Below are 12,829 nucleotides of genomic sequence, written 5' to 3'. Positions count from 1 at the left end.
AATAATTACATAATTTCCTCCTCTAAACTGTGTTGTGAAAATCCACTGAAATCGAAAACCCAAAGTGTATAAGCTGATGAGTCACTCTTACCTCCTTCAAACAGCAGATACATATCAGTTGCTCTCTAATCATTCCCCCCCCCCCCCCTTCATCTGCCTTCTCCCTGGGTGTCCACAGAGTTTGTTGGTTAACTGGTCTGGAGGGGGTCAAGTCTGTTGAAGCTGAGCGGTTGTCTGAGCCAACATAAGCACAGACACTTTCCTCCAGGACACTCCTTAGCAAATTGGCCCCCTCAGCAGAGGAGCGCTTTTGCTCTGGCTTCATGCTGCCCTCCCGCTAGCATGCTTAGCTTTAGCATGTGCAGCCAAGAAGAGCTGTCACCATTTAGGTCTAAGGGTGGCGTGGAAAAAGACATATGTGAACTTGAAATGGGTTGATTTCCTGTGCAAACACACAGTCCATTATTTGGGTTTCAAGCTGTAAGGTTGCCAGCTTGTGTGCTGGTCCAATAGAAAACAGAACAGCTATGTGGAGCACAGATGGCACAGCATATGGGTGAGTTTAGGTATGAAATGACTAAAAAAAAAAAAAAAAATCATCCCATTTTTCCAAACACTATTATACAGATAGGACAAATAAGACAAATCCACATTTTTTATTATATTTTTAACACATCTGTTTAACTCATTTAGGGTACCAAATGCATTAATTGTGCTGCTTTTTAAGCATCTTAACATGAATATGTTGCATCTCTATCTTAAATCTCCTATAAGTTAACATTTTTAGTGATTTTTCATAGTCCAGCAAAGTTGGATGAGGTATTTTAAGCCTCCATGGCTCTGAAAGTAAAAGTCCCATTCATTTTCTACACAGACGATGTTGGGTGACTGACAGTTGGAGCACTTCCAAGGCCAGGAGGCTAGGACAGCCAGATGAATCATCACTGCAAAATATGAGCACCTGCGTCAGAACACACAGATGGGTCACAAATAAAAAAGGAAAAACCTGTATTAATGAATGGAGAAATTTAACAAATGTGGATATTTCCATACAGGTCACAAGGGTGCACTTAAAATGATGTGAATCACACGCGCTGGTCTTCACAGTCACCGGCTCTTGAACACCTATGGTAGATTTGGAGTGACGTGTTAGGCGGTGCTTTCCACTATGACAAAACATCAAATGAGGGGAGATCATTTGGAGGGTTTGGTCATTGCTCCAGTAAAGTTCCAGAGACTTTGGGAATCTCTGCCAAGAAGGACTGAAGCTGTTCTGGAGGCTCATAGTGGACCAACACCTTACTGAGTCACTTTGTTGGTTTTTTGCTTTAATTTGTCACCTTTCTATATTCAGTTCTTTCATTAAAACGTCAATGCTGCAGGCTTATTAACACAAGAACCTGGATGTTCACTACAACTCCCAAAGAGCATCCTGATGAGAAACATCCAGTTAAAGAGCAATTATTTCCATTTTTGACAGGTTTCTTCTTTACCGCAACATTGGCAAATTGGTATTATTTAGAATTTTACAGTGGTAGAAAATACCAGCTGCTCCACCTACTTAACAGTACTCACATTTGGATTAATTGATCCAACTGCCATGCTAGTTCTGTGAGGTTGTACTCAGGGCTTGACTACAATTTAATGGAGATTGATAACCCTTTAAATGTAAAATAACATTGTAAACATCCAAATCAAGACTAAATAAAATGCAGAACACTACAGTCATCAATTATTCAGCTCTGATAAGGTTGTTTGTAAAGTTCCTTTTGTATGAAAACATGCAACTGATTATGACAGACAGAAAAAGAGTAGCTTCTTTTGCATATAATAAAAAATGATGCAGGGGTGTAGATGATTAAATGAAAAAATAAAAGCTAAACTGGGAAAATCTAGCAAGAGAAAAACTTTGTCTATTCATATATTTATTAATAATAAATACTACAAAGTAGAAGAAATCTGTTTTGTCTAATCAGTTCAGTTGTTTCCTGATTCAAAATTACTCCTAATTTTTCCTCTTGCTAGGTGTGTGTGTTTGTATTTGTGTGGTTTATATCCTCACAAGTGAATGTGAACTGTATGTAGATGCAGCAGTAAAGGTCTGAGTGTTTGTGTAAGCGGCCTGGCCACGCTCTCTTTCGTGGCTGCGGAAGGAAGGCGTGAGCGAGGGGAAGAGGGGGGCCATTTATCAGCCCTCTAACTGGCTATAAGAAAAGCAATGCTTGCTGGGAGTCAAGCTGGCAGCAGTTTTCCTCAGATTGATCTGCAGCACCACTCCAGTAAATGATAAAATAGATCACATCACAAAATGCCCGCCAAAGTGTCTAGAAAGAGTGACTGTGTTACACGCCACCGCTGAATTCTACATTTCCCACATTTAGTGGGTGGGCGGATGCTAATGTCAAGCCTTGGTTGTAGCTACATACAGTAGGCTACATAGCATTAAGCTCAAAGCCCCGCTGTGCCTCACACATCTCAGTTTAGCACGCTAACATTTGCTAAGGATGACAGAAATGTCTTTAGTTTTTCTGGGTATTTTTTCCATGTATTTGGTCATTGATAAGGTGATGTTGGAGTTAGATGAAAAGCTTTCTTGCAAATTTGATTGCAATAGCGTACATCCAATAGTTGTCAAGACTTGTCACTCAAAATGATTGACAGGAAACTGGTCCATCCCCAGTGCTATACCACTAGCATGGCTAAAAATGCACAGTCCTTGGACTTGTAGAATCCTTGTGTGGTGTGTTGTTCAGGCTGAAAACATGCTTTGCACTTGACATGTCAGAGATAGGAGGTTTTCACCCAGCAGAGATGATAGTGTTGAAAAGTAACACGTGTTCCTTCTGTAAAACCACAGTCTATGTTGCAACCTCTCGAAATGAGCCTAATTCAAAACAAGCTCTTTTCTTTGAATTCTACATGCTGCAGAGAGTTAAAAGCATCAAATCAGTATGTACGCAGATATTGAGACCACAGAGCGAACAAGAAAATGCCACGACGTCAGCATGAGGCTGGTGGCTGAACAAGGATAGGTGGTTTCTTATCTCGATGCGTAAAACTATTTGATCTTACCTCAAAGCCTCCAAACCACTTCAAGTAAAGACATTTCAGATTACATTAAAGAGACGTCAGGCCACGGTCCTATTCTGCTTGGAAATCGCTTTATTGATGTTTCAGAGTCAGACTGTGATATCTAATCTGTGCCAGAATTATGCACAGGATTTTAGCTGCATTTAATTTTACATTGTGGGACGTCTGACCACAGTCAGTGTACTATAGAAAGCTACTGTGGCACAAAAAGAGAGCTGTGCCTTTTTCAGATTTGCAGGATTGCTGAATATCAGATATTTTTTGGTCACCTAAAGTGCTCATTCTTACAATAACAGTAACTGTTGTTGTAGGAGCAAAGTTACTGCTAGTTAGCATTAATAATACCAAGAGTTGCAGCTGTGAAAATAATAAAACAATTTAAAATATCATGTTATCGCCCCTGGTTTACTCAACCTATAGCTATTTATTGCTGAGCTCCACATACAGCATTGATCTTTAAACTGTGCCTTTTAATTATTAATCTTTTATTTAGTGGGTGGTGTTTGTTTCCTTGTTTGCATGTGTGTTCTTAAAACTTGATGTTATAGTTCAGTTTTCTACAGTTTTACAGTTTTTTTTAGAATAAATCAAGTTATTCTAAATTCTAATTTGCAGCAAATATATAAAAAGTTGAAGAGACAGTAGTTAAAGAGCAATGTCTAATTATATTTGTCAACCCCCCCCCCAAAAAAAAACCCCTCTTAAATCTCTAAAAGCTCCACAACAGCTACTAAGTGGACTTTGAAGTGGTATTGTTTGGTCAGATCTGAAAAATGTACCAGACATGATGATCATCATCATCGTCATCATCATCAGCCCCAGATCCCTCACCGATACCAATCACAACTTCTGCCTCACCATCGATATCTCCACTCTCTTTCCCTCCGCGCACATCTGCAACCTTGGAGTTATTTTCGACAGCATCCTCTCCTTTGAACACCACGTCAAACAAATCACCAGAACTGCCTTTTTCCACCTAAAAACATAGCTCGTCTCCGCCCATCACTCTCCTTCCCTGCTGCCAAATCTTTGATCCGTGCTTTCATCACGTCTAGAATTGACTACTGCAACAGCATCCTTTATGGCACATCATCTGAAGTCCTAAATAAACTCCAGTACATCCAGAACTCTGCTGCTTGCCAGCTCACCCACTCCCCTTGACCAGATCACCCATGTCCTCCAGAACCTCCACTGGCTCCCTGTCCCACGACAAATCCTTCTCCTCACTCACAAAGCCCTCCATAACCAGGTTCCTACCTTACCGACGTGCTCCACCATCACACTCCTTCCTGCAGACTTAGCTCCTCTTGACGCTAACCAGACAACAACCAGATAAGAACAACAACTTGTCCACTTGGACAGTTTAGTTACAACAATAGTAGCTGTTGCTTCCTATGTGACAGGGAGACAGATGACTAAACTCAGTGTAATTTCAGCTGTCATTATCACGGGGGATAAACCCTGTAAAGTAACTGTTTCCACAGACCACTGATTAATGTGTAACTGGGGAGTAGTAGAGATTACGCACGCATCTTGAGAGACAGATTCACTTACATCTTTCCAAAATGGCAAGATGGTGGTAGAATGCATCTCCCAAGTTGATCTGAGCAATCAGATTTCAATCCCTTTAAAAAAAAAAAAAAAATCTGGTTGCATTTACTCTTGGCCTTATTGACATCCTGGATCAAAAATATATCAACAATTTAAAATCTGTGAGGAAAAGAAATATGAAAAGAATGTAAAAGTTTGAAAACAAAAATAGTGATTTTAACTTTTTTTTAAACAAAAACAAAAGTGTGCAAATAGGATCTCTGCCTCTCTATCCTCACTCTTTCCCTTTTTGACTTTGTCTCACCCTCCCTGTCTCTTTACCCCCCCCCCCCCCAGACTGCTTTTTTATACCTCAGCAGATGGCTTCAAACACCAGGTATCCCCCATGGGAGCCTCACGAGGAGGTCCTGGACACTCCAGGCCTGCCTAAACCGCAGGGTGGGGCGTGTGGAAAAGAACGGGCCGAATACATTTATGCATTACTCAGATTCCAGCTTTAATGCACAGTGTGGCTCAAAGCAAATGGAACGCAGTGTGAGGGGGAGTGCTGGGGGAGCGAGGGACAGAGAGTGGGCGAAGGAGAGAAGGGAAAAAAGGGAGAGGGGCAGATACCAGGAGAGCAGATTTCTCACAGATCTCATTGCATTTGTGTGATAAGAAAGGAAGTAACGGCTTCAGATGAGGGGAAATTGCAAAGGGACACGTATCACCTTCCTTTACATTGTGAGAGGCGGATCACAGAAAGCACAGAGGAGATGGAATGAGAGGCAGCTCCTGCAAGGATGTGAGGAGAGACGTCTTGAAATGTACTCAGGATAACCTGCCTCAGATGTGTATTTGTGTAAAATCCTATTGAACATTAACACTTTCATACTTGAGAAAAAATTAAAGTTCACATCAACACTTGTTTATACATCCTGAATCAATTTTATTTACCGGGTGCAATAACTGTAAGAATTTGTCTTGGTGACACTGACGCAGAGACAAACTGACAGTTAAGAGTTTGGAAGTTAAAGTAAATTCTGACATACATGCTACAGAGCAAACACACCCCGAGGCAGAAGAAGTGCGTAGAAAGACCGCCCTGCGACTGAAAGTTCACAGGTTTGATCCCAGCAACCGTCATGTGTGCTCATCAGGACATAGTCAGGTTTGCATATTTTTAGCCTGATATCTTGTTGTTAGAAAAGACAGAATCAACACTGTTAAAAAATGTTGTAATTTGCTAATCTTGCTAACAAATCTCTTAAAGCAGCAAAGAATGAAAGTTTTTCAAAATAGCCCCCGCTTCTGACAAAAACATAAAAATGGTCCATTAAGCAATTGTTGACCAAAACTCCTCCTGAACAAATAGAAAAAAAAATTCCTTGCATACTGTTGCTTATCAAGAGGTTATGGATAACATGTTGGCAAACACTCCAGCAGACATGGACATGACCCATCCCATTTGACCATTATTCACTCTCCTTCTGGCTGCGCTTTGGTCTCCCCCTGCTCCTGAGAAGAAAAAAAAAAAAAAAAAAAAAATCAGCCTTTTTAGCTGCTATATGTTCCTTTTTTACCCATCAGATACTCATTTATGTTAGCTTTCTCAGTGCATTTACATGCACCTGCATGCAAACAGGTTATTCAGGGAACTCTATTTGTGCAGGTAATCGGAGAATGTGTTTTCACGCACTGAAGTAACCTGGTTATTGTAAATCCAGGTCAGTAATCAGATTTCTCCTCAAACCGCAACCTTATTTTGGAAGCATGGCTTACTTATTTATATACAACATCTAATACGTAATTGTATTAGTAATAAAATATGGTTTTGGGGGGAAGGGGAGGGGTAAAATGGTTGTTAGTAATGTAAAAATTTATGGGAGAGAGGAGCTAAAAACATGAAATCACCAGTAGGAGCTCACTTGTGTCGTGTCAGTTTTTATTTCTGTATTTTTCCCACTAGAGTCCAAATCCAATACCAGCTATTAATCTGTTGCTGGAGATGATATTGGAGATGGGATGAGTCCACCTTTGTGATTTGGCTGATAAAACATGTCTAAGCCGTATGATACATCACAGGAAATGGGTGATTAAGTTTTACTGTAGAATAGACTCATCTACGTTTGGGAAATAATGACAGATAAATTTCCAGCTTGACATTCAGTACACATAAATCCCATATGAAACAGAAAAAGGCACTTTATATTTGTGAGGAAGTATGCAGCGGTGATAAATTTCACTCTTCGAACAATTGCTCCCCTCCATAAAAATTAGGCCAACCAATTGCCTCACAGATTTGTCTCCTCTTGCTCTCTCCTCCACCCTGGTGCCTCTGCGCTCGTTTCACAGCCACAGCTGTGCAAAAGCAAATTTATTATCAGCCTTAGTATTTCTGACAGGCTATCCAGCAGACGCTCGGGGTCCTTGAAGTGCAGAAAGGCCTTCCCATCGCTGCGCTCCCCTGCCTCCCAGCAGGTCTGCAAAGTGAATTTACTGCCACTGTCAAAACTTCTGTCAGTTCTCAAAGGGAGAGAGAGGAGACAGAGACAGAGACAGAGGGAGAGAGAGAGAGCGCAAGAGAGCAATATGGGACTTTTTTTTTTTTTTCCTCCCTTCCTCTTCCACAGATGCCCGGACATGCAGTCTCTCCAACCCAGAGGGCCTTTGAAATCAGCTTGCTCGTTAATAGTTGTCTCGTGGAGGCTTGGAGAAAGGAACGCTTGACAGAGTCTGAATGGAGACACCAAAGCTCCGTTTTGTCAAGTACTGAAATTCTCATTTTCACCTTTCTCCTACCATAGCATAAGAAAAGGAGGAAAAAAAACATTTCCTGCTGCATTTCCTTGCCAATGTTTTTCTCCCCTCTTATTTTTCTTGCAAATTCAAGTCAAGTCATGAACAAGTTACTGAGCGTATCTTCAGCTGCTGATGAGAAACGCAGTCTGTTGCACTGGAAATTAAATGTTCCATGTTTGAGTTATGTTGTGTAAAGAAAGCACACAGATTTATTATCTTTCGGTTCCAAATATATAAATTTGTATTGTTCTTTTATGTCTTCTCAGGTTTCACGTTTTAAACTGGATTTCATGATGGAATGACTGGTGCTACGTTCATGTATCATAACTTCTGTTAAAGATATGATACAAAACATAAAAGTGATTTTTCATTGTCCCCTGATGTCCTTTTGTTCACAGATACAGTAGATCTCATCTTTTTTTTTTTTTGTTTTCCTTTGAGGAAAATGTGGGAAAAGTGTTGTTTGATAGATGCATCTTGTACTGCTAATTGTTCACTCTTGATTAATTGGTCAATAATGTTTCAATGTATCAATTATAAAATATTAGAAATTGGTGAAACATGCCTATTATCATGCCAGAGCCAAATATGATGCCCTCAACTGTCATGTTTTGTCTGACCAACCGTTCAAAACCCAAAAATTTACACCCAAACAGACAAAAGCAGATAATCGTCAAATTTTCTGTCACACAACTAATTGTTCAAGCACCAGGTCCATCTTTGCATTTATCTACCTGAGAAGATATCTATAATTCTTCATGTGTCTCAACCCTAATTCCCAGTAAACAAACCAACAAGATGACTTGATAATGAATCCACACGCAGCCACAGAGCAGTGCTGCTGCTGCTGCTGCTCTGCTGCGGGGCGTCCTGGAGGGGAGGACACTCCAGGGTGAAAACAACCCTGTACTTTAAAAACAACTCAAAAAAACGTGGAGCCATTCATCCCTGAGCTTGCCCTCTCCCAGCCGCATACCTTCACGTCCCGTCTCAAAGGCATCCAAACATAAAGGCGGAGACAGAGAGACGGGGCAGCGCTAACAAAGGGCCCCTGAGCAGCCTCCCCTTTCACACAGCCCAATAAAACCACCAGGTTCCCAGTCCAAGGAGAAAAAAAATAAATACACTCTCCACCTCCTCACCTTAACCCTTATTTTTGTTCATAGTGTTTCTTTATTGTACATCACCACCCCAGAGCGATAGATCCTTGTTTGTGTTGTATCAGCTCTCAGATGTACGTCGCTTTGGATAAAAGAATCTGCTAAATGAAATTGTAAATTGTAGAAATATTTAGTCGGGCGTCTGCTTCCTTGTAATTCAGGATGAAGTGAGGGGTAAAGCCACCCAAACAGAGGCAATAAAAAAAGGGGCATTTCTCGCCTTTAAACCTTATTTTTAGGAGTATTTGGGGGGCTTATGGGAATTCTATTTGAACTATATTTGTATTCATACTGGCAAGTAAATATATAGTTGAAAGCGAACATTTTTCAAAGAATTTAATAAAGGCCACACACACTGAATGAATGCTCCCAAAAATATTCGGTACAGCTGTAATGTTCAGACATTGTCGTCATCGGTTATATCATCAAGTATGACCTGGTATTTGATGTGCATGCTCCTATAAACCTGGACGCTGATCCATGAGGGACAAGAATCACATTTATGTCAATATTTGATTACAAATAATACAAAGAGGGTGTGATACAAAAGCAGCTCCTCAATATTTAGTGAAATGTTCAGGCATTTTTTTTCATGAACTACTGGTCTTACACTTCCATTTTTCAAGAAAGAAAATCTTGAGTTTCTCCAAAGCCATGAAAAGTTAAAAAAACTTCATCTAATAGCATCCGAAGAGCACCTGAACTTTATTTTTGACATCCCCAATGCAGTGCAGATTAATCCTGGTCCTATCCGCATGTAGCTTGTTAGAACAACAAGTGAACTCTTCGTTAATATCACTTTGAGAAAAATGTTTGATGACTCAGGAATTTACTCTTTTTCTGTTGTTCAACTCCTTCTAAACTGCTCTGGTTATGTGTCCCTTAAATACCACAAGAGTAAGATAATATAAAATGTGTTGGGGATGGGATGGGTTGGGGGGGGGGGGGGATGCTTTAAAGCGACCCTGAGAACTCAACTACCAAAACACCCAGAACCCATTCACAGTCAATAACACTCCACCAACTCTTCTCACAATGTCAAGGTCAGCAATAAAACTCTTGATATTAAAAGCCTTGACAAAGGGAACTTTACGGGGTTACAATTTATGGCCATTTTTGAAGTGAGCTCTCAGACACTGTTGTTGCTATTGAAGGGCGAGTGCTTTCATCACTGGCAGCAAAAAAAAAAACTTCACCTTGCCATTGCATGTTTCTCATTTCAATGAGTATTTAATCCAAGTGGAAAAACATGTGTGAGATCTAGTTCCTAACTCTGGATTGAACCAGATTTTATATAAATTCATAGATATATACATTTCACATTTAATTTTTTTAAAAATCTGTAAAATCTTCTAGTGTTTCTCGGACTGACTTGCAGACAGTCAACTTAAAAAAATTTAAAAAAAAAGCTTGAAATCCTTGGTCACGACATAAGAATGAAACTAGATTTATTGCCAGTAAGCTTCTGCTAACCAAAAAGTCTTTTAGCAAATGTACTGTAATCACATCCACAGTTTGCCAAGTAGTCAATGGTTTGGAGAAGTGAAGTGCAGACGCCTGCAGTCGTGCAGGCAGCAGAAATTAAGTGTACTGCAGAAATATGAGGTTTGAAGTGTGGCATCCTCTCCCATCTCCCCATACCATATTTTTCCCAGTTTTGACTGACTTGCTGTTGTTGGCTTTGCTTCTCTACACTTAATTTCAACAACAGATGTTAAACTTCAGCTTCGTAGAGGAAGAAATGTGACAGAAATACTGATCTGTCATAACTCTAAAACAGGAGGTGAGAATACCGTAGCCAGCAAAGAGGTCCTACTTCATAATTCATGCCTCCTACTGCGTTAATGCTAGAGTTTTCTCCCCTTCATCCACCACAAGGAAATCATTTAACATATTTCATGTTTTTTGTTTTTCAGGTTTCTTCGTATTTTCAGCAGGGGCTAACAAGGAATGCTCGTGTCTCAAATGAATTTTGTTCACAAAAGTTGTTTGAAAAAATGTAGAGGTGGAGGCCTTAAATGTCAGAGAGGCCAAATTGGATTTCAGTTCCAAAACGTTACGTAATCAGAAAACTGCACACTCGATTAGGACAAGACAGGAAAAGATTGAGTGTTGGTGAGTTATGGAGTGTCCCCGTTGTTTACATTTTTTTATGCATTGTGCCTTTAATGCAGAATACAGGGCCTGGCAATATGCCTTAAACACATCATGAAAAGGGACTTTGAGTTTAAGGTAACTAAATCTTCTGTTAGCAGTATTTGAATTCGTTTGTGACTGCTGTTGCTCTTTGTAAGTTGAGAGAAAAATGTTGTCATGGTTTTCCAGACTGTTCTCCCACCATAAGTATCCAATCAATTTTCAACTTTTTCTCACTGATGCACTCTCAGTTTAGGAACAGAGGATTCAAACCTCTTTAAAAGGTCTGTTAGTTGTCTTATGTCGCTTTGAAAAATCATACATAAAAGTGCTGCCATGCTGCTACTGGCTGCTAAAAGGCAAACAACCTAAAATGACCCACCTTTTTTAACTTTGTGATTAAAGACGCCACCCCCTCTCACACAGGTGTTTTCAGTTATTCTGGCTAATTAGACCTCTGCTAAGGTTGAAGTTACTTGAGTTCACTAAAGACCATGTAAATTTATTTCTGCCCTAAAACCTTTTTTTTTGTCCTGAACTTTTCAAAAACTCAGCTTTGCAATGTGATTAGTCAAATGAGTAAAAGACTAAAGGACTTAACAAATTGGGGAAAAGTAAGTCAACAAAGAAACATTACAAAAGATGCCACTTTATGACACCAAGAGAATCATCCAAGCCTTTGTTAATTTCCTGGTTAGGTTATTGTAATGCAGTTTTTACTCACATATCTTAGGGCCTTTTCACACCTATAGTTTGTTTGCTCTTTCACACAAAGAGAAATCCGAGCCAAAAATGCATCAAGACAAGCCACAACATTCACTCCACTCATTGGTCAGATGTGTCTGGGGCGTAAACACATGAAGAAGGTCCTGAAGGAGGTCCTGTGGCCAAATACGATGTACTACATTGCGCTAGTCCAGGTCCGACCTCGATTCATTCTCTAGCTAGTTGTTAGCATCTGCTAAATTTGTTCATTAGCATCCCAGTATGCAAAGCTCATCCGGCTACTGGAGCCATTTGCTCAAACTTGCGGAGTTCAGCTAGTAGTCCAGTCAGATCACATTCCCACCACAAACGAACCACTCCAGAGTTCGCTTGGGACCGGACCGAGACCACCTCCTCTAAAGGGTCTCGGTGCAGTTGTTTTGGTCCACACCCGAGTGAAATTACTGTGTTCACACCTGCTCAAATGATTCGCATTAAGGGTGAAAACGAACCAGGTGGATAAGTTCAACAAGCAGTTTCAATAAGCTTATCTAAAACTCAGTACACGTTAATAGATATTACTGTAAATGTTGTTTTATTACAGATGATACATACTCACTGAAATCTGTTTGATTTACTTTAATATGTTTTTTACTACCTCCTTTTTAGATGTAGGATGACTTGGATTACAAAGCTATCAATGCACTTTTTTTTTTTTTTAAAATTTTTAAACAGTTTGTAATTTACTGAAGAATAAACTATTTTGCTCCAGTTGGTGTGACAGCTTCAAAGCTCTGACAGCTTAAACAAGCCACAGTCATGGACCTCAGTGCCTCAAAGAACGGAAACTGTGTACACGCCATGCACACAAAAGTGTTTCAGATGGCAAAGCTGAGGGAAAACAAACAAACAAACAAACATGCAGCTCAGTGTGAGGCAACTTGCATGGTGCAGACTACACCTTTACTTACTGCCTGTCAAAGCTGTTGGTCTCCTCCCCTTGACCCGGACCCTCCCCTGGTCTTGCTGCTGGAACAAAGCCCCCGCTGTGTGAGCCTGCTCTGGGGAGTTAGTCTGGGAGAACGTTGAGCCGCCTCCACCGTGGCTATGATTGAGGCCATCCGGGCAAGCTGAGGTTAGGAGGGAGGTTGGGGGGGGGGGGGGGGGGTTGGGCGTTTGTGGGGGGGCGGAATGATGGATGGGGTGTGTGTGGGAACCATGCCCCGGCCCGCCTGTCCACTTGTGAAAAGGGCCAGTGCGCTGCCAATTTGCAATGCAGATCATACCCCTTGCAGGCTCACTTTGGGAAAAGGCGCATCAATGGCTGGCATAAAGCAGCCCTCCGCTGATGGCAAATGTCATTCCCATTTTGATTCTTGACCCCCTTTTCTCCAAACTCGGCCTGC

General features: G+C 40.8%; 1 long non-coding RNA gene across 2 annotated transcripts; it reads right to left on the bottom strand.

The window, feature by feature from the left end:
• Positions 1 to 704: 704 nt before the first annotated feature.
• On the bottom strand, positions 705 to 12,512 carry LOC121908979. 2 transcript variants are annotated; one of them, XR_006099340.1, is made up of 4 exons: positions 12,395 to 12,512; positions 6,017 to 6,138; positions 1,054 to 1,125; positions 705 to 961 (listed from the first exon to the last, which is right to left on the bottom strand). It is a non-coding gene; the product is annotated as an uncharacterized LOC121908979 (long non-coding RNA). The 2 variants fall into 2 exon arrangements; XR_006099341.1 differs by lacking the exon at positions 12,395 to 12,512 and adding an exon at positions 11,443 to 11,605.
• Between the last annotated feature and the right edge of the window lie 317 nt (positions 12,513 to 12,829).

Source organism: Thunnus maccoyii, chromosome 12, assembly GCF_910596095.1.
Source record: "Thunnus maccoyii chromosome 12, fThuMac1.1, whole genome shotgun sequence".
Lineage (NCBI taxonomy): Eukaryota > Metazoa > Chordata > Actinopteri > Scombriformes > Scombridae > Thunnus > Thunnus maccoyii.
This window is presented reverse-complemented; position numbering and strand designations above follow the sequence as displayed.